This window comes from Poecilia latipinna, unplaced genomic scaffold, assembly GCF_001443285.1.
Source record: "Poecilia latipinna isolate Pla-1442-1.1 unplaced genomic scaffold, P_latipinna-1.0 Scaffold1061, whole genome shotgun sequence".
NCBI classification, from domain to species: domain Eukaryota; kingdom Metazoa; phylum Chordata; class Actinopteri; order Cyprinodontiformes; family Poeciliidae; genus Poecilia; species Poecilia latipinna.
The window spans coordinates 184,879-205,441 of NW_015113677.1; the positions used below are offsets into that span (position 1 = coordinate 184,879).

General features: G+C 41.4%; 1 protein-coding gene across 1 annotated transcript in view; it reads left to right on the top strand.

The window, feature by feature from the left end:
- The window catches only part of kcnq1.2 (potassium voltage-gated channel, KQT-like subfamily, member 1.2), a 230,990-nt gene that overhangs the window by 142,488 nt on the left and 67,939 nt on the right, over positions 1-20,563 (top strand). The gene's annotated exons all lie outside the window — the stretch shown is intronic.

The following is a 20,563-nucleotide window of genomic DNA, read 5'->3' on the forward strand; positions in this document are numbered from 1 at the left end:
AACACAGCAGCTGCTTTTACAGGAAGAGAGCAAATTGTGACGTCAACGCTGCAAGTGGACGATGCTTTAGAAAACCAACCGTGGGTTGATAATTTAAGACTTCTCTATTGGACCTGATAGTGGATGAGAGCAACTCAGGAAGCAGCACAGAAAATGTCCTGGACTTCATCCAGCACCAGAACCAGCCAAGTAGGAAGATTAGATCTTGTCTGGATTGTAGCAAGTAGTCTAAGCAAAAGATATTAACCGGCCATTAATAAAGGAGGAAGTTGGTGTTTGCCAGTCCAGCCTTGTTTTGGATATCAGATATCAACATTGGGGCTTCGAGCTGCTCTTGAGAACACCATGCATCGGCCTTTATGAAACTACATCGCAACACAGAAGGAGTGACTTTATGTATACATAAAGTATGACTGAAACAACAGTGTTTTAGCTTCTTTTATTACTATTGAGGAGTTTTACTTCTTGGAACATAAAAGGACGAACTTCCCTTATTTTTTATCCGACTCTCCAGACTAATTGACCTCCTGTTGTTGTAGAGCCTTTAAACTCGGATTTAAGTTAAATCTGCCTGTATCCCAACTTTCTGATTTTTTTTTTGTTGTCAGGATTCTAAAACCTGAAATAAATATAAATATTCACCTGAAGCAATATTTGGTTGACAATAATATCTTAAGTGAAGATCAGTCTGGCTTTAGCTCTGGTCGTTGTACCATATCGGCAACCAGCATTGTGAAATGAGCTGCTCTTAAACAGACTTACTGGTAATTGGTTTAGTAATTAACCTTCAGGCGGTTTTAGAGGCTCTATTTAATGTTATTTTACTTTGTTATTATTAACATTGGGATCACCGTGTCGCTTCAGCTTCAGCACGCCTTTATGCTGATGACGCCGTTGTATTTTATTCATGTGGCTGTGCTCTGCGGCGCGAGTTGACGAGCTTGTATTCACCTGCCGGCTCCAGCAGGCATCACTATTTGAATTAATGCTTGTTCTTAATTGTAATAAAGCTAAATTAATGTTGCTCCCAAACCTCCGGATAGCATTCGTGGTTTTGCACGCAGAGGAGAAGCTAACTTAAGAACATTTCCCTTGAAATATTAGGGGATTTGGCTGGAAGACAACCTTACGTTTAGATTGCATGTCAACCGTTTGATAAAACATCAGACGGTTATATTGAGTGCTGAAAAAAATACTGTCAAGGCTATAATTTTAACAGTTACAGTTTTACAGTGTGCATCTGTGTGCGTACTTTAGAAACTGAGCGTCGGTCCTCCTCCAGCCAAACCGGTATGGTTTTATGAGCTCTGTACCTTTTTATTGCTTTTACAACTAAACAAATGTCTTAATGTCAAAGTGAAAAACGGATTTCTAGAAAATAATGACAATTAAATAACAATATGCAACATGAAGACGTCCCATGACTTTTCAGTAACATTTTATCTGATTTGCTCTTGTTCTTTTATTTTCATGCTTTAATGATAAGCAGGAATACTGATTAACCAGTGATTAACTCTATATATGACTCTATGTTACAGTCACTTAGGACACAGCCACTGCACTCAGGTGACCTCTATCCCACCCACTGTGAGACTAGTAGCACCAATTGGCTGGACCTTTGTTGAATTAGGTCAGTCACTTTAAATGCAGTGAATATCCATGCAATCATGTATTTTATGTCACGTTTTTTATTTAAGTTTCATCATGTTTGTAAAAATCAGTTTTCACTTTAACATCAAAGGTTTTTTTGTATAATTTTTTTGTCAAATAGGCCAAATTTGATTGTTCACGATTAATTTGTCAAACCAGTAAAAAAGGTAAAACATTCAATGTTCTTTCTATCTTGTATTTGAGTGCATTCTTAACACGTTTTACTTAGATTATTTATTTAATCTTTACAGTAAGTGAAAGCTTAATGCTTTTGAGTCTGAGGAAGCGTCTTATATAAACTTCTGTGAGTCCATAAGACGGACATTCCGCCTGCATGCTGACTGATTTGATTTCCTCTTTTTATTCCAAGTCTGCTGCGTTGCTGCTTATTCCGTTTTCTCTTGTGGTTCTGATGTTTTGGACGTAAGGCTCACCTCAATATGAGGTTATTCTGAGTCAAAAACAATTCCTATACAATAGAACAATGCATTCTGCAGCCATTCAAGTCGGCCAGCTCAGGATTTCCCTCACTTTCCTGGGTATTTACCTTGCCGTCGCTATGCGCCCATTACCACGGCTGTTTGCAAGTGTCAGTCATTCTCAGGCGTCTTTGTTTTGGAGAGGGGAGTAATGATCTTGAACCGCTGTAGATCGAAAGCCCTGAAGACCTCCCTCAGACTGTGCCACGGCCCACTGGCATTGGCCGTCGTGTTGTAATCACCGTCTCCTGATTGGGAACACAAACCTGTGTTTAGACGCTGCACCTCCCGCTTCGCCTCCTTCAGCCTCGCCTTCAATCCGCACATGAAGCCAGTATAATTTCAAAACACACGGGTCAATTTAAGAAAATCTTCTTTTTTCTTTTTTTTTTTTTTAAAATAGACTTTACTTCTAATCAGAGCTTCATGTGTTTTGGTGCCACAACCAGCTTTCATTAGGTGTAACGTTAAAACAGCTGCAAGAATCTGTGTCAGCCATAAATCCTTCATAATTACTGTTTTCCTCTGGAGTGCCCACCCACTGCCCGGCTTTCGTTTCTGCTTATGTGAGTTTCTTGTTTTGATGGTCCTGTCGGGGGGACACACCTGTTACACAGACAAGGGGGGGGCAGGGGCTTCCTTTTCGCCTTTGGGCAGCAGGTGTACGAACCTATTGACCCATGTTTCCATCTACACTGTAAAGAAGAAGTGGACAAAACCACCATGTTGTTAATAGGCCAGTCTTGAAACTTCAATTTTTTTTTTTTTTTTGTGAAACCTCGGTTCAGCAGGTCTGACTAGCCACACCCTGTGGGATCCCATCATTCTTCTCAAACAAAGGAGTAAAATTTGATTTATTGCTCAAATTAAAAGTATTTCTTGTTGGCAGAATGTCAGAAATGTTTAAATAAGCTACTTACACGTCTCTAACGACTCAAATTAGCATTTTCTGAGAAGTAAGTCGGTAGTGAATTGATGCAAGAGGCTTTTGCATTTGTGAATAATTTTGAAAGGAAGTGCTTTTAATTTGGATGACCAAATGTGTTTTTGTAACGGTGCTAGAGAGGAAAGCTACTTTTAATTTTTTTTATTTGAAACAACTGGAAGTCATTAAGCCGTTTAGTCATCCTTGTAATTCTACAGGAAATACAAAGACTGTTCTCATTCTTTAACTTTGGTTTTTGAAGATTACATTTTTTGGAAAATCTGGATTTTTTTTATTTTATTTTTTTTTATCCACCAACGCTCATCTTGTTTCCATGGTTCCAGCCGAAGCCCACTGTCTTCCTTGACAGGTGCGTTTTTACAGCTTCTACTTATTTGGACTTTGAATTCAGTCTGACAAAATATGAGGGTCAGGCTAAGAATTATTTTTTTTTTACGTCATAATGTCACATTAAGACAGTCGAAATAATACCAGGATGAAGTCTTAGCATTACCAGAAAATAAATGATCCAAGCTTTCCTCTTACTAAAACGACTTTCTTCTCGTAATTGACCTAAACATCAATGGTCACCCACCTGACTTCAAAACATCATCCCTTCCCTCAAAAAAGTTTTTCCACTACTGAAGGTTAATAATATTTACATCCAGCGGCGTATCTTTGCTGAAAAGGCGTAAAGTTTCAAACATCGTCTCTCGTCAGTCGGAGGACTGGAGCGTTGTCTTGTGAACCAGATTCACTCGTTGTTTGCTTTACTCTTAAAATCCTGTTTGTTCAGAAATCCCGGCCTTCAGATGCAGCACTTTTTCAAACAGTCAAAACAACAACGATCAAAAGATAAATCGCATGAACTAAACGGGGTGATAAATTATAAGGAAATTAAATTCATTTAAAAGCGATTTGATTACAACTACAGTGACATAATGAAAGCAGAGCCGTGTTATGTCATTAATCTTCATCTTTTATCCCTCGCCGTTTGCACCAGAATCTCCCGCGGGGGGGAGGGGGAGGGACACTTTTGTCGTTTTGTGACTGCGCATTCTTTAAATGGCTCTGCACTTTTCTTAGCTACACCGTCTTCCGCGAGTCGCCCGTAGACGTAAATCTAATCACTCACCGGGCTAAAAAAAAAACCCTTAGTGTCACAGTTGATTCGCTTTTGAATAGGATTTCTCCCAGAGGTCCAAGGGATTATTCATAAACTGTGAGCTGACGTCTCTGTGCACACAAGTCGTGTTCCCATGCCTGTCTCATTCCTGGTCAGCCGCCAGCTTTTTTCTTCTTTTCTTCTTTTTTTGTTTTCCCCTCCCTCCTTCAGGATAAATACTCACTCTCCGCTCCCTCTGCTTCATAACCCTGCAGGTTCGCCATCGTCCCACCGCTCGAGCTGAGTCAGATAGCGTAGCTATGCTGTCAAAGTGTTGTCCGCCAGACAATTCTAGATGAATTCATCTTGTACGGGCTGATAGGGGTTAAGGCATTCTGCGTCCTGTACGGGCTCGGACATTGATTTATCGCTTGCAGACAAAGGCCCGTGAAGATCTGCGCACACACACTCGCACCCACATGAACACGGAGTTGATTAATCACCAGTGTGTCTAACCCCTCACTCTTGAGATTGAATTCTCCGAGAGTAACTTGGAAACAAAGATGGATGACGCCCCGCGACAGCGTCTTATCTTTCTGTCAGGCGCACTCGATGAAAAATACCCCAGTGACGAGCTCAAACAGTGGCCGGTGCGGCCTGGGCATCAGCGCCGCCTGTCAGGGAAGAGGGAGGCGATTTTATTTGCCCGGGGGGCGAAATCAGTCCGCCGCTTGGGGCAAGCAGCAAGTTCAAGTTGTAAAATGTGAACATATTTAGCAATAATTCACTTTTTTTTTTCTTTTTTTTGTGGTTGTGGTCCAGTTCAAACTGTGTTGAAATCTGCTGAAACCTGTATTGACTAAAATTTGTATATGTTAGTATCGGTCGGGGGCGCTGCTCCCCCCCCCCTCCCCCTTGTGGTAGACAGCATATATAACAACGCAACGAAAATTTGAAAAAATAAATAAATAAATTCCCAGCACAGACGGTTATTTTTTTTGGTGAGCGGAGGTGATAACAAGAAAGGTTGTTATAGAGGAGCACAGGAATAGAAAATGGCACAGCTAAAATTAAACCTCTGCTCTTCGATGGGCGAGCTAGCGCTGATGATGCTGCGCAGCCAGCTGCAGCTGGAAGATAGAAAAGCACATTTACATGCCAAAGTGTCACAGTTTATCCATTGCTGAGGTTATACATATACATATACAGCAGACAAAGTAGAACATCAAAACAACAACACAAACAGCATCAACTCAAACATATCCATATGAACTAATCTCAGCAGATTTCAATTGACGACGTCCCAGACAATATTACAAATACTACGGGTTATATAGTGCAGAACATGTTTCTTTGCTTACTAATCTGACCCTTAACAAATTGTCCTCTTTCACCTTTTGCCCCCTGAAACTGAAACTGAGCCCTTAACACTGGAAACTGCAAACATTGTGGACTTTTAAATATTTTACCACAAGGGGAACATTTTCATTATAGAGATTAATATTATTTATCTTTTGAACAAGCAAAAAAGGAAACATAACTGGAACATTTTGATCTATTATTACCCAAATTAAAGGTAGAAATTTGTGAGTGTATGGAATTTGACTTTCAATTATGTTTCAAGATTAGTACACAGATCAAAATCAGATTTTTTAACAGCTATAACTCAAACCTTTTGTTTTAGAGCCATTTTTCTTTTTTTTTTTTTTTGCTTCGACAATGCTTCTTGACATCTATGAACCGAGAGACTGACAGGCGGCAGGCGGTAACTAAGAAAGACACTTGAGGATCTTTCAATTAAAATATTTTCCTGTTTGGATCTTTATTATTATTATTATTATTATTATTATTATTATTATTTTATTAGAGATTTGAACATAACATCTTGATCACCCTTGATCCACAAATTTTTATTTGAACAGCAGCACACGTTTATGTTTCCATTGGGTGAAATGTCACATCAGTTTAAAATAAACCAAACTTTTCAATGTAATTTTAACACATTAGGCGTACAGATAAAACATTACAAGGTTTGAATTCATAAGTCAGCATTGTTCAAAAATGGAAAGGATGAATCTGATATTGTTCTGTTTATTCATACAGAGATGATGTACAACATTCGATTAACCATTTAAAAGGAGATATGCAACGGAAATGAAAACAATTTCCACCTGCAGTCCCTGGACAAGCTGATATAATAAAGCATGATTTAGCAGATAATGACTTGGTGAAAAGCCAGTTTAGGAATTAATTGCATAAATGTTTGATAAGTCATTAATCAGATCTCACTAAAAACCAAGCAAACCAACAGACAGACGATTCACAAAACAATTCCTTTGCCCTCGTCAACAGTGAGTACAAATCCGCTTATTTAACAGCCACATTTTTACAAAAAGTGCAAAGATTATTATATTTTAGTCATTAGAGACGTGACTTGGACTTGTCGATTAAAAACTTCAGAGGGATGTTTTGGCTGGACGACTCCACAGCTCTTAGTCGCTTCCTCGTCCTCCTGCAGATTTCAGCTGCATACGGGGTTCAATTTGAAAAGTGTGTGTGAAAACAATGTCCAAAAAACACAAATCCAGACAAAATTCAGTAATCTATAATTAATGCAGTATTTGTTTTCATGATTACCTCATCAAGATCCTATACATTCGTGTGTGTGTGTGTGTGTGTGTGTGTGTGTGTGTGTGTGTGTGTGTGTGTGTGTGTGTGTGTGTGTGTGTGTGACACCGTCAGTAACTTTCAGCAGAAACACTCCGCAACATGCCCTGCAGGCCGGCGCAGGCACGTCTCCGCTCAAGACATCAGTCATTATTTATGTTTCTCTAAGTACACTGCACTGACCATAGATCACTCTCACTATGTGGTTAACTCCGCTCTGCTATATTAGGACAATTATGCTGCGCTGCGTATGTCACGCTTATATCATGTGCATTAGCCATGAGGCAGACGCAGAACAATCCGCGCTCTGACCTTAATAGCATCTCAATTAGGTAAGTATGTTGTAAATTACAGCAAGGCCAAATACTGCGAATACTTGCGGGCCGACATTGAGAGTTGTGTTTGTTAGGAGTCTGTAAGGCGTTTAGGGCCCCTCGTCTCTGAAAGCATGGCTCCGAGGGGGGCAGTGTGTGTGCGAGCGCGCGTGTGCCTGTGCGTGTGTGTGTGTGTGTGTTTAGACTGGTCTGATGTAGCGCCAGCGCAGAGCTTTCGAGACAAGAGTCTGGTGTTGTAAACAGCCAGGCACACACACATTTAAACGTAAGAACGCATAAAGATTTACAACTGGATGTCCAGGCTCGCATAAATATATTAAGAGCAGTAACGGCGTCACACGCAAACATTAACCTGCCTGACCGGCTGCTCCTCATTTCTGGTGTAAAATGAACTAATGTGTGATTTTGTCCCTGAAATCTGTTTAGGAGCATGCGTCGGGATTTCATGCCTCCAAATAAGTTCTGTTTTCAATTTTAGTTTAGATGCTAGCTGCAGCAAGATCAGCGCAAATAAATGACTAATTCTTAATACGTCCATAAAGTTCATTCTTCATAAAGAGAATGAAATAATTGACGCACTGGAATAAAAAAACTAGCCACAATATTCCTACCAAAAATGTATGCAGGTTTTCAAAAGTAATTTAAAATTGCACAATCTTGTTTTCTGTAGCTGGATTCAATTAAGAGAGTCAGAGGGGGGTGGAACTACTACGAAGGAAATATTCAGCGTACTTAAAGCAAAAGTGTGCATTTTTAATCTGTTTAGGTCGCACGTGTCAAACTCGAGGAACGGGGGCCAAATCTGGCCCCTCATAACTTTGCATGTGGCCGCCTAAACTTTAGAGACACACAAAGAAAACTTTCAGGACAGCAGTTACACACTCAAATATTTTATCGTGAAAAGATGTTCAACATTAATATATTAAACAGCTTATTAGTGGGTTTTATGAATTCATTCTCTTGCTGCCAGCAGTTTGAGGACATTCATGACCCTGATTGAATGAAACAATGAAATGAGTTTGACCCCTGGTTTATGTGGAAGCTGCTTTATAAGTCTCTTGGACTTCTGCAAAAGACTTGCAGAAGTCCAAGAGACTTCTGCAAGTCACCCGTGTTGCATATCTAGAGGCTGAAATATTAACCCATGCATCTTTGAAAAAATAACCCGAGCTCAGTCAGATTGGAGCGAGACCATCTGTGACATCAGTTTTTTTTTCATGTTTTTGAGAAATGACTTCTTTGCGTTGCAGTTCTGGCTCAGGTTTTCATGTTTTGTTAGGCTGTGACAGCATTACATGGCCCATGATTCAGGTGAGCAAAGCCACATTGGAAGTGATTTATCACTTGACATTCAGCCCTGGATATAATCTGGAAAGAAAAAAAAAAAAAAAGATTCTGGTTGTGAAACCAGTTTATTGCAGTTGAACCGAAATCTAATCTGCCAGCTTCCATGTCACGGTAGAGTTTATATGTACTGGAGTTTTCTTTCAGTACAAGGATATGTAATTAATCACAGTTGTAAAGCTCACTGATTATGTGGTTTAAAGGCATTAAGGTTTGGTAACTTGCGTGTAATAACCATCGACTTCTTTACCAGCTCCAAACATCACAAATGAACAAAGTCATGTGTATATTTAAAGCATTAAAACCCAGCTTGACTCATAAAGTCTGAAATTTACCGCAACCTTGTCACTTCCTGTTTACAAACAACCTAGCATTAGCACCTCAGCACAGCTGCCTGAGATAGGAAGTCAGAAAAGTAGCTGTTTAAGAGTCACTGCTGGACAAATGAAGCTAATTATTTTTTTGTGTGTGTGTTCTCAAAAAAAACTTGCAAAAGACAAGAATTGACAGGAAAACTACCAATTTGGTCATTTGCCCTAATGCATCCCTGCTTTGGGTTATAGCTGCTCCTCCAGTAATAATTATGTCATCACCTGCCGTTCCCTGTGCTTGCTTTTGTGTCTGGACACTTGTTTGTCCTTTCCTGAACTCCCATTTACTCCTCTTCCCAGCACTCCTCGTCCCTGAGAGAATCCTTTCTGTTGTTTTCCAGTGTTTTGATATATGTGTGTTTGGCCAATAGGAGCTCAGCAGGGAGCTGGACTGACCAGACTGGTCTAAACAAAGAGAGGAAACTTGGCAAAGGAAGCACACACATGCACACATTCACAAAGAGAAATCCTGGAACACAGATTATCCATGCTTTGGCTGGTTTGGCGATATTCTTACTGGTAGTTGGGAAAACAAACTCTGTGGATTTCTGTGCCTGGCTCGGGGTGAAGCTGAATGACAGTTACCCAGCATGCAGCTAGTTGCGTTCTCATTTGCTGATTAAGTTTATTTATTTATTTATTGATTATTATTATTTATTTATTTATTTTTTGCAATAATGATTTCTTTGCAAGGGCTGAACACCGAGAATACAAGCGGCACATGCTTCGGCATCATTGTGAAATTTTGGTTTAAAAGTGTAAAGATAGAAAAACTGAAATGTTACATAGGGTTTGGATATTTTAGTTTTAGTTTTTTTATTTTTTAACCTAATCACTTAACTGGAAATTAATCCTCATCATGTTTTGGAATGTAGCATCTCCAAAAATAAACAAATAAATACAGTCTTGAAACATTCCTATACATTACAGAGTCATTATGGGATCAGGGTTACAGACACATGTTGTTTTCACAATTAGTATCAACTTAAATGAGACCTATTATGCAAAAATTACACATTGCACATTTTTATGCCTCCATTTTTGTCTCAACTGCTTCTAAAAAAAAACAAACAAAAAAAAAACTCAGTGCTTAAAAAAAAAACACACAGCCCAATTTTTGACGAGTTCATATTTTCGGGGGCGTTTCAAAAACCTCCCGATTGTTATGGGATATTCAACGGGCACTGTGCCTTTACCTAGCAACCACAGTTAAGCCCAACCCATCTCCTAGCAACCCCAGCGGAGCTCCAGCAGGTTTGTTCAGCTTGTTTTCCCGCTGTATGTGCTGTACAATGGCTGCTGGAAAATTCCAAGTGTTTTGTTGTTGACTTACCATCCAGAAACCACGTCCCGCATTCTTGTTGGTTGTGCAGGAGGCTCCACTCCCGCTCTTCAAAGATGTACAGTTGTTCAATTGCACATCTTTTTGCAGCCATTTTCATGTGTGAGTGTAAACGTTGAAATGGGGGTCTTGGCCATTTGCAATTTGTTTAGATTTAAAGTGACAAGAGCCCCTGAAACGCCTCAAACCAACCAGACTAAAGTCTTATTTTCTAAAAATGATTTTGTGTAAAAAATGTAACAAACATGTTTTGTATAGCTCAGAGACATATCATAACAGGTCATCTTTAAAACAACTAAGGTTTTTAAAAAGGCTACTTATTCATACACACAGCTTCATGTATCTCACATATTGAATGTTACCTTGCTAAGACAAGAAAAGGCAAGTTGACATATTTCCACAGCAGTAAAAATGATTTTCGTCTCTGTGTGGTGTGATTTACAGCCCAACGGACACCTAGTGTTTGTATTTGATCTTTTTAATGTCGCAACATAAACATACCAATGCCACAATCCCCCTCCGCGGTTCCCTCAAGGCACTATTTTTGGCCGAACTCGGTCTTCCTCACATCGACACTTCCCACCGTTGATGTGGTGCCGTTGGAGCTCTGCGAACCAGATAGCAAGCAGAACCGGGCCGTGGCGTGCCGCTACGAGCTAGATAGCGCGCCCACAAGCAGGGCGCCGTTTGTAGTGGAGCCCGGCAGTAAATCACGTTTCGGCAGTGCGCTGGGGATGCAGCCCCTGGCAGCTCCCAGACGGCCTTTGGCTCTGGCTCCCCTCTCTTAGCGCCACTCTCTAATTTCAGAGCCGGGACCCTGCCTACTACTGTGTCTTTACCGCATTCCCACAAACCAGAGACGGACAGTCTGCCTGCATGTCTGGCTGCTCGCTTTCCATCCCTCGGTCATAGCTTTTCTTCTTTCGTATTTTTTGGTCTCTCTCTCTATCACTTTCTTTCTCTCTCTCTCTTTCAGTTCGTTGGCCTGCTATGCTATACTCTCTTTTTCTTCTGTGGCTGTTGGTCTGCCGTTCCTCGAGGGTGCCCTTCTTATTTCCCCTGTGCCTGTCTGTTTCTCTGCCTGCAGGATTACAGGCCTGCAGTCTCACTCGCAGTATCTAAATCATCCAGCTCCTTGCCACTGTCTCTTGTCATCAGTCCCACTCCTACTTTCTGCTGGCATCTCTCTAATTCCTACAGCGGGCCAGCTCTTTGGCTGTAAATGCCCCCGCTACGTTTTTATTTTATTTGCTCAACTTTCACAGGGCCCTGTGAGATATTTCAGGTCATATATTTTACCGTCTTGGCCAAATGCCCGAGCCACTATTAGCTGGATCTCGCCACTAATATACTACTTCATCAACCAGTTCATTATCAACGCCGAGGCGTAAGCGTGCTTAAACGGGTTACGCAAGGGTCAGCGTATAGTTCACGGAACCGGAGTCCGTGTTTTATTGGGACCCACATTCTTGCTATTACACAGTGCTAAAAGGCTCTGGTGCCACCTTACTTTTAAGTGTTACTCAATCTCAGTCTACTGCGTGAAACAATAAAAGAGCTGTGAACAATGCCAACATGTTTAAATTACCCCCAGGGCCTCAAGTGGTGCAAATGTCACCACTGTTAAACCAAGCTGGTACCTGGGGAACTCGTAATGGGTAGTGTGTGTGTAAAAGTGTGTGTATGTGTGCGTGCTCTTACACACGGCTGTTTTTGTAAGAGCTGGATATCAGGTTTGTTTACGCACAGCACCCGGCCCTTCAAGGTTAATCCTTGTTGAGGTCCAAATGGCGTCTCTGCAATCTTTTTTTTTTTTTTAAGAAAACGATATGATAAACTACGATTGACCACAAACCTCTGGGCTAATGTTTTGAAAGAAACAAAGATTGACATCTACGTACGTGTAAATGTGTTTGACAAGTAAAAGGTGAAAAACATCTGCATAAAGTGTCTGATTACACAAACGCATGTTAAAAAGACAACTGCTGGTTAAAGCTGTGGTATGTAACTTTATTTAAAAGAAATGTTTTGAAACTGTCACCTTTCAAAGTGACAAACCTTGTCATGTCTGAAGGTTTGTTCTACATGCACAAATAACCTAGCTATGTTATTTCAGTGAAGAGTTTTTTTATGTCTCGGTGGCAGTAAAAGTCTCGGCCTTCATTTTTGACGGGGGAAAGATAATGCAACGTTATTAGTTGTCAAAGAGAAGTCAAAGGATCACCAAAGTTCATTGGATTCACCTTTTTCTTGATGCATCAGCAGAAAATTTTGACGTATTCCCAAACCTCAGGCCTCTCTGTGTTGAACTGACTCCCTTTACGTTGAGACCAAAGAAAGAAAACGTTGTAGACTTTATTAGGGCTGAGAGTGTCGAGATACTGCAGACGAGCTCGTAGGTTTATTATGGTCTGAGCTAACTGTTACTAATGCAGGCGTGTTTATGACTGTGTAAATATTTGATTGGGCATCTTAGGGTTTAGATATTGGTCCTGTGATAATCCATGCCCAGACACATCCCTCAGGCAGCGGTGGAGGTTAATGGCACCCAAGGCAAATCACGTTATGCGCGTTCACCCAACTCGATCTGTCCGGGCCAAGTTTCTGTTTGCTTAAATACCCTGAGCGTTTTGCAGGATATTTAATAGGCTTATCTGTATTCCATCGTGGGCTTTTATTCTTGGTAAATGACTAATCATTTTATGGAAATGTGTGTTTTTCTAAATCTGTGGGCTTTGTGTTTCCCTGATGTACAATTAAAGCGGCACACCTTTCAGTTGTAGGTAATTAACTCTGTGATCCAAACAGAGCTCAAGGCTCACCTCGTCGAGTTTGGTGCAACGCATGCAATCAGAGAGCTGCCGTTCGGTTCTTTAATTTGTGAATGGACGTTGCGCTCGGGGGGCGGGGGGGAGCCGGATATTTAGAGTTGTATCGAACAGTAGCTATTACGAACAAGGTCACCCAAGTTGTGTCTTTATGGGGATATCATTTACCCGTGCCATAAATAAAGAGCCAGAGAGCAGAGGGCCTCCACCAGGGGCTAAGTTACTCCTGTTTATGCAGTCACATATCTTCTGTGGCAAAGCAACTGCTGTACAAAAGTTTGAGTTACTCCAATTGGGTCCTGTGGAGGAGGGGTTTTATTATTGGGTGTGATTACTCACGACTGGTGCACTAAAGCACCTTTGTTACAGCAGAGTAGCCCCTTTTCTGTCCTCTTTGTGCTTCTCCTACAGATGTTCTGGCGCAGCGGCACCAGCTGTGTTTTCATTACAAATATCTGCAAATATTTGTTGATATTCTGCTAATGTTGACAAAACTCGCATGTGCAGCGTTTCCATTAAATACGAAATGAAATTAAGGTCGCGTATGAATAAGCTTGTCCACACAATAAGTCATTTAAAGTCACGGCAGTAACGGACGTAAGCTGTTGAAGTGCATTCATACGTCAGCGACGGCGCCAGCGCTCATCGTCTGTCAGCCGTCAGGGGAGACGTCCGCGTCTCATTCAGGCGTTATAGCCCATTATACTTGGAAGTGGCCACGTACGCAGCGCTTTGGAGGAATTGGAAGAGCTCAGGATCCAACACGTTTGATGGAGCCAGCTGCGTATTGGCTGAAAAAAACCAAAAAGAAAGCATCACCCTCCTACCACTTTCTGTTGTCTTCCTCGTGGTTTTCACTAGATTTAGTAGATAGATTTAGTAGTGGTAGAAAAACCACCTCGTCTTAGCGCAAAAGCTTCTTTTTTTTTTTCTCGAAGGACGTGAGTTTTTTTTTTTTTTTTTTAATTGCCGTGTTTCCATTAAGCATATTTATTTTTTTGTAAAACAAGTTGCACAGTTTTATGGTTAATGGAAACGCACCTACAGACACAGGAATCTCTACTGGGATATTTCCACACAATCTACTGAATTTCTGCCCGTCGTAATCAAGTTCAGCCTTTCTATGGTGGAAGAAAGGACATTTATGTCAGCTTTTCACTGAAAATTGCAAGTTTCACATGCAAGGAAAAAAAAAATCTAATAGATTTTTCTGGAAGAAAAACACAACAGGAGTGTCCAAAACACATCCATCATACCAGGAGGTCAGTTGCGATGATGCACTAACTCTCGTTCCCAAGGCAGCTCAGAGACAAAGACAGATAAAGACGAGCAGACAACGATAGGATGAGAGACAGATGAAAGTCTGGAGGTCTTGATGCGATACTGTATGTCTCCGCCGTTACTGAGAAGGATAAGGGAGGCTGAGAGACTCCGAGCTAAAGCTGGCCTGATAAGAAGAAGAGGAGATAAAACGTTGCAGTGAACTTCAGACAGGGACAAGAATGAAGGAGAAGGCCAAGCTGATTAAGGCTATTTCTCTTCATTTACACCCAGAACGAAAGACCAAAAGAAGACCAAAGCCAGGGAGATAACAAAACGATATGATACGAGGCTGTGGCACAAGCTTACACAGAGGTGAAGCAACAGAATTTAATTAGTAATGAATAAGGTTAATTAACGAAGGCCAAAACCTAATTTCTATTCCAAAAATTACATTTCATTACCAAGACAAACTGGAACTTGATTTGAGGTCATTAGATGTGGTGGTTACCATGTCCCAGTGCCATCAGTTGTCAAAAATTCACATGAAAATAAATGCATTGAATCATTTTATCAAGCTTGCTACATGTCTTGATATACGCCGCTGTTATTCTGTGCTTGGTAATGGTTGGTTTGAAAGTATAATGCTCTAAACTTTAAAAATCCTCATGGAATTTAGTTTTTTTTTTTTTTTCTTGAACATGTTATAAAATTTCAAAAAACTTTAATTTGTAGGGCCAGAAAGCTCTGCTCCTTGCCTTTGCACCTGAGTTTCAAAAGCAACCTGCATGAATTACTTAGTACAGGGACCTACCTGGTTAGGATTCATCCCAAATAATATCTAAGAAGCACAGATGGTACTCAATAAACACTTATTCAAAAGTTACATGGCTAAATTTTGTTTCCCCACGAACATAGTGACTACTCTTTGTCTTATTTGTTTACCTCATAAGCAAAACTCGGCTTTGACCTCAGACTAAGAGCGCTAAGAGTAAGAGGAACCATCACTGATGTTCCTCATCAGAATGGCCGCAACATTATGAAACTGCAATTACATAATTCAAACGTGAACAACATACTCTGTCGGGTCATTTCATGGTAAAGTCATTGCTTTACCTCCCAACACGTGTAAACTTACACACCTTCATGATGTGTTTTTTTTTTTGCCGTAGTTTTAGGCATCGCAGAGACAGAACAGATGACTGGATTTTCTTTAGTAGCACTGATGTCTGAAAAGCAGATAAGTTGAGAACACACCATTTACACACTTTTCCCTGCAGGATGGTTTCTGTTTGACACACTTTGTGCTCAGTGCTCTGGACTGACCCCTGCTGCTCCACGCTGGCTTTGTGGCTTCGATGTCACTTTCACTTTTTGAGAGCGCAGACGGCTCGAGTGGAGATTCATCGATTCCTAGAGGGAGTGTAGCGAGGGGTGCAAATGTCTGGCTGTGGTATGACGCAGCTATTTTGTCAAAGACCAGTCCAGGTCCAGTTAAATCCAGTTATGTTAGAGATCATCACATTCCTAAAATAATGGCCTGTTTTTTTGTTTGTTTGTTTTTCCCTAAAGCATCTTGTGGCAAAAAAATGAGGTGATTTGTTTTCTTTTTTTTTTTTCTTTTTTTTTTTTCGACAAAATCAGTTTTGACCAAAAACGAGGTCATTATTTTAGGAAGGCAACAAGAATGATTCTTGGCCAGGCAATGTACCGTACATTGTTCCCATGTTGCTCACTGATGACCTCATGTTGAACGTCTTAGCAGATTTCAACCGGAGAGCTTTTAAGCTGCGACATTCTGACTAAACAACTATGCAACTATGCTTTTTGCTGACTTTTATTCTTATCTCCCATTTTGTCCCCCGTGGCGCTCTCTCTCTCTCAACGTCAGCTTTGTTTCTGTCGTTGTCTGTCGCCACCCTGTCAGGAGGGATTACCTACTCACAGCTTCCTCAGCGCTCGTTCTGTATTTGTGCAGTTTTTTGTGTGTGCCAGATTAGTCTCCATGCTTGGTCTATCAAGTTGTAAACTTTGTGAAGAGAAATGAAGCAAAAATTACGATGGTATGAAGTTTCACAACTTTAGCATGTGCATGCGAAGCCAACAAACACAAACTTTTGAAGCTGAGCAGGCTAGAAGACACCCAACAGTTGAAATGTTGAAACGCATTCATCCGTGACCAAGAGGTCATTCTTTCAAGTCACTGCTGGACAGAGTATCCGTTGTCTTGATGTCTAAGATCGTCTCGGTTTGCTTCATCATTAGGTCATGAAGGGATCAATTTAGTCATTGCGTGTCGGTACGCGACGGCCCTCTTCGCCCGGCAGGATGTTGCAGCAGGAAGAAAGATGAAGAACGTCGTGGACAGAAGAGGGCAGAAGAGGCACTCGAACATGATAAGCTTGGTGTGTGTAGCTGTGTGTGTGTTCTTGCTCACCTAGTTTTGTTCACACCGAGATTGTGGAAACTTTGTGATTCTTTGTGTCAAGAAGCACCTTAGTGTCGGCACACTTGGCTCATCCACTGCCTCAGCTAGATTACTCTGCTCCCTTTTTTTCTACCTCCCCTGTTTCTCCATCACTCAACCCCCAGCTTGCTCTGGATTCCCGTCTCCTCTCCAGGCCGTTCCAGCTCATTCCCCGCCATGGGAGAGGAGTTTAAATCACTAGCTTCGCTCTCCCCACCCCACCTCCTACACAAACTTTACTCCTTTCCTCCCTTTTCAGATTGAGTCAAGAGGGGGGTTGGGTTTTGACTGCCGCTTTTGACTACTGTGGGAATGCAGGTGTTAAATGAGGTTACATCTGTGTGTGTGGGTGTGTGTGCACGTGTGTGTGTGTTTGTGTGTGTATTGGTGGCCTTGGGATTGTCCAACCCCATCCAGTCAGCCAGAATATAGTCTGTCGTATGCAGCACTAACCTCTGAGAGTCTGCCCTGAGTTTTTACAGCCTCACACTAAAACATACAGACATAAATTCACAGCAGTTTCTACTGACATATAACTTTTACAGCACTGGAGCCGGAATCTGAGTGAACACGTAGATAAAGGAGGCAAGCTATCATATTTGATCATCTGTTTAAAGTCTTAACAATGGTCTCTTTGGAACAGTGTGGAAACCCATAAGTGAAAGGAAGTGTTTTATAGGTGCTAAGGCAATAAGCTGTGAGTCAGTGAACTGTTGTGTCTAAAGAACGCGGATCTATCAACGGTGATCTTCACAACGAGCCTAACAAAGTAGATTTCTGAACAACTAGTATCGGCATTGTAAACTTAATGGTTTGTAGCACCATTAAAAAATCTAACGAGTAACTCTTTTCTCTTTCTCGAATCAGCTAATGTTTTTTTCTGATCCCGGAAACACAAGCGATACGAGTACGCAAAGAAATGACAGACTCTCTTCTCTCCAAACTGATTTTAGTCATTTCTCATTTGCTGAAAATGACATTGAAGGTTTAGGGTTAGGATTGTAAACAAAGAGCTACTTGGATCAAAGTGAAATAAGAGGAAACTGGGATCCAGGATGATATGTCGAATTTGCCTCACAAATCTCTATGTTTGCATGTAAAAAAATAAAAAATAAATGCTAAGGCAATAGCACTAAGGTTTGCTTGGTTCCCTCTGTGTTTAGATGGGACTGCTTTATGCAAAAATTTCTTTGGTCAATTGCAACATTTTGCATTCAAAATTAAGGAAGTTGAGGAAGAAATACATTCCTCATTTTGACTTATCTTCTCAAAACCGATTCTCTAATAAACTTATTGGGCCTACCCAAGAACACACACCCTCAAATCACCTTCAGATGGCAAGAATCTTCTAAAGGGCAATATTTAATTATGCATCTGCAGGATGCAGTGTCTCAAGCTTAAATGCTTCAACTTCAGCTTTGTTAGTTAAGTAGCTTCTTAGGCCTGTACGAATTTACAGTGAGAACGGACGAAACCTTAATCTTGAGGAGCTCCAGGGTGTTTGGTTGAATCTCTAAAGAACTTTTATGTCAGATTGTCTGAGTCTTTCCCACAGAAAGCAAACATTTTTCAATATATCAATGACTGACATTACCTTTTAGATGTAGGGTGTTTTTAGAAACCTCTCTAGATGTATCTAACTCCTTAAGGAAACTTTATGCCTTCTCATGTGTCTTAAAGACTTTTCGCCAATCATCCAATGGGGTTCTTCACTTCTGGTCACGGATTGGGAATTCCTAGCTTAGAATAAATATCGACTCAACAAACAGCCCTATTAGTGTGATAGTTTGTACTATTAGATGGGAACTCCCAACCCACGATCAGCATTGACGAATTCGTTTTCGGTGCGAGGTGAATTATCCAAAGAAGTCCGCTCACAGTCGCCATGTCTCGTTTAATTGAGAATCTACGCCAACCTACCTGGACGTTCTATTTTGTTTTATGGCTCAGATGATCAGTACCAAGTATGTGAGCTAATGCTACTTCTATTATTGCCGTCTATCCAGCTTGGTTTCATTCACACTCAATGTGACGTCAACGCACAGACTCAATAGCACCGTCATTAAAGTCAGATGTCAGTCACTAGCATCTTCTTCTGTAGCTTTTACTCAAAACAAAAATGTCCAGATCATGTGTCTGGATCGACACCCGTGGTCTCAAACTCCAGTCCTCAAGGGCCGGTTTCCCTGCAACTTTGAGATGTCGCTCTGCTTCAGCACACCTGGCTCCAATATCGACTCTGTAGTTCTGTAGCTCTGCATGATGCATGACAGTGAGGCAGTTTCCCCATTTAATTCAAGTGTGTACAAGTGACGCATCTAAAAGCTGAAGGACTCCCGCCCTCGAGGACTGCAGTTTGAGGCCACCGATCTACACACTCCACAGCATTTGTGTCCTGTCATTCTCCATGGCAGGATCCAACTTTGACTAGGGGAATTCCAGTTCAATCTCAGAGCAATCCTCACATTCACTTTTGCAGCCACTTTGTCATGGTGTCCCATGTAAGCTGCCTGTATCTTACACCCTGCTATTATGTGCAGAACTGTTTCTGGATCATCTTTTCACAGTCTGAATCTTGGGACCTTTCTGGTGTGGTAGACCCTGGCAATTGTGGCTCTTGGGCTAAGCACCGGTTTCGGCGATACCATGATTAATGTGTTTGTGATGTCCTTGAGTCTGGCACTCAACATTGCTCAGTTTCAACCCCTTCCTTGAGTTGTAAGGTTGAAGAAGCGGTTGACACTAATGCTACACCTAAAATATCATCTTGGTAGTATTATTACACGAAAAATACTTGCAGCCAGGATACCTTAGCACAGAGGTTCCCAAACTGTGGGGCGCGCCCCCTAGGTGGGTCGCCGTGTCATCGCAGGGGGGGCGCGGGAAGCCGTCTGGATGAAAAACAAACAAAACATGAACACTGTATGCGCTGGGTTTTTACCTTAGAATGGCCAACTCTCTGTTATAACTATGTCAATTTGATACAGTAGAGGCTTCCACACTTCCCATATTCGTGTCCTCTGTCACTTTTATCAGCAGTTAAAACTGTTTAATCTGTTGTTAACATGTTGTAACCTGTTTTTCCGAGCCGCCTTTAAACGCAACATGAGCGCTACGACGCTCGCGCTGGGTTTCCACCTGTGAAGGAGACCTGCTGCTGCTGGGCCGAGCTACGTAGGTTTGTGTTAGAATCACGGCAGCAAACCAGCAAAACACAAAGAACTTTTTACAGTTTTTCCCTCCAAACTAACCGACTGAGTTGAGTAAAGCTGTTGGGTGCAGGTAATGTTGGCTAAAAGATGACTAGCTAATATCAATACAGAACCTTAAGCTTAACAAGCTTAACAAGTAAGTACCTTGTAGGCTACCGATGTTGGTGTCTATTTTCAGCTACGTATACATTCATTTTGCCCCCCAAAAAGTCGATCCCCCCCACCCCCCGTCACACGTGTCGTTTCAACCAGACAGCCATTTGTAATCCATAGGGGGGGCTCAGAAAATGTTTGGAAACCACTGGGGGGGCGCAGAAGAAAAAGTTTGGGAACCACTGCCTTAGCACATCTTGACAGAAAATTGTCTTCAACATTAACTTCTGGTTTAGTTCTGTTATTCACATCAACACACCACCCCATCTGTTTTGTCAATAATCACCTTTGTCTTGACTAGATGGCTTGAACACTTTGTGTCCTCTAACGCTGGACTAATCAAGACTTGCTTGGCTATTGATGGATTTGGTGGCAACGTTCCGGCTTGTCGGCTTTGCGTACTTATCTTCCCAGCTCCATGATGA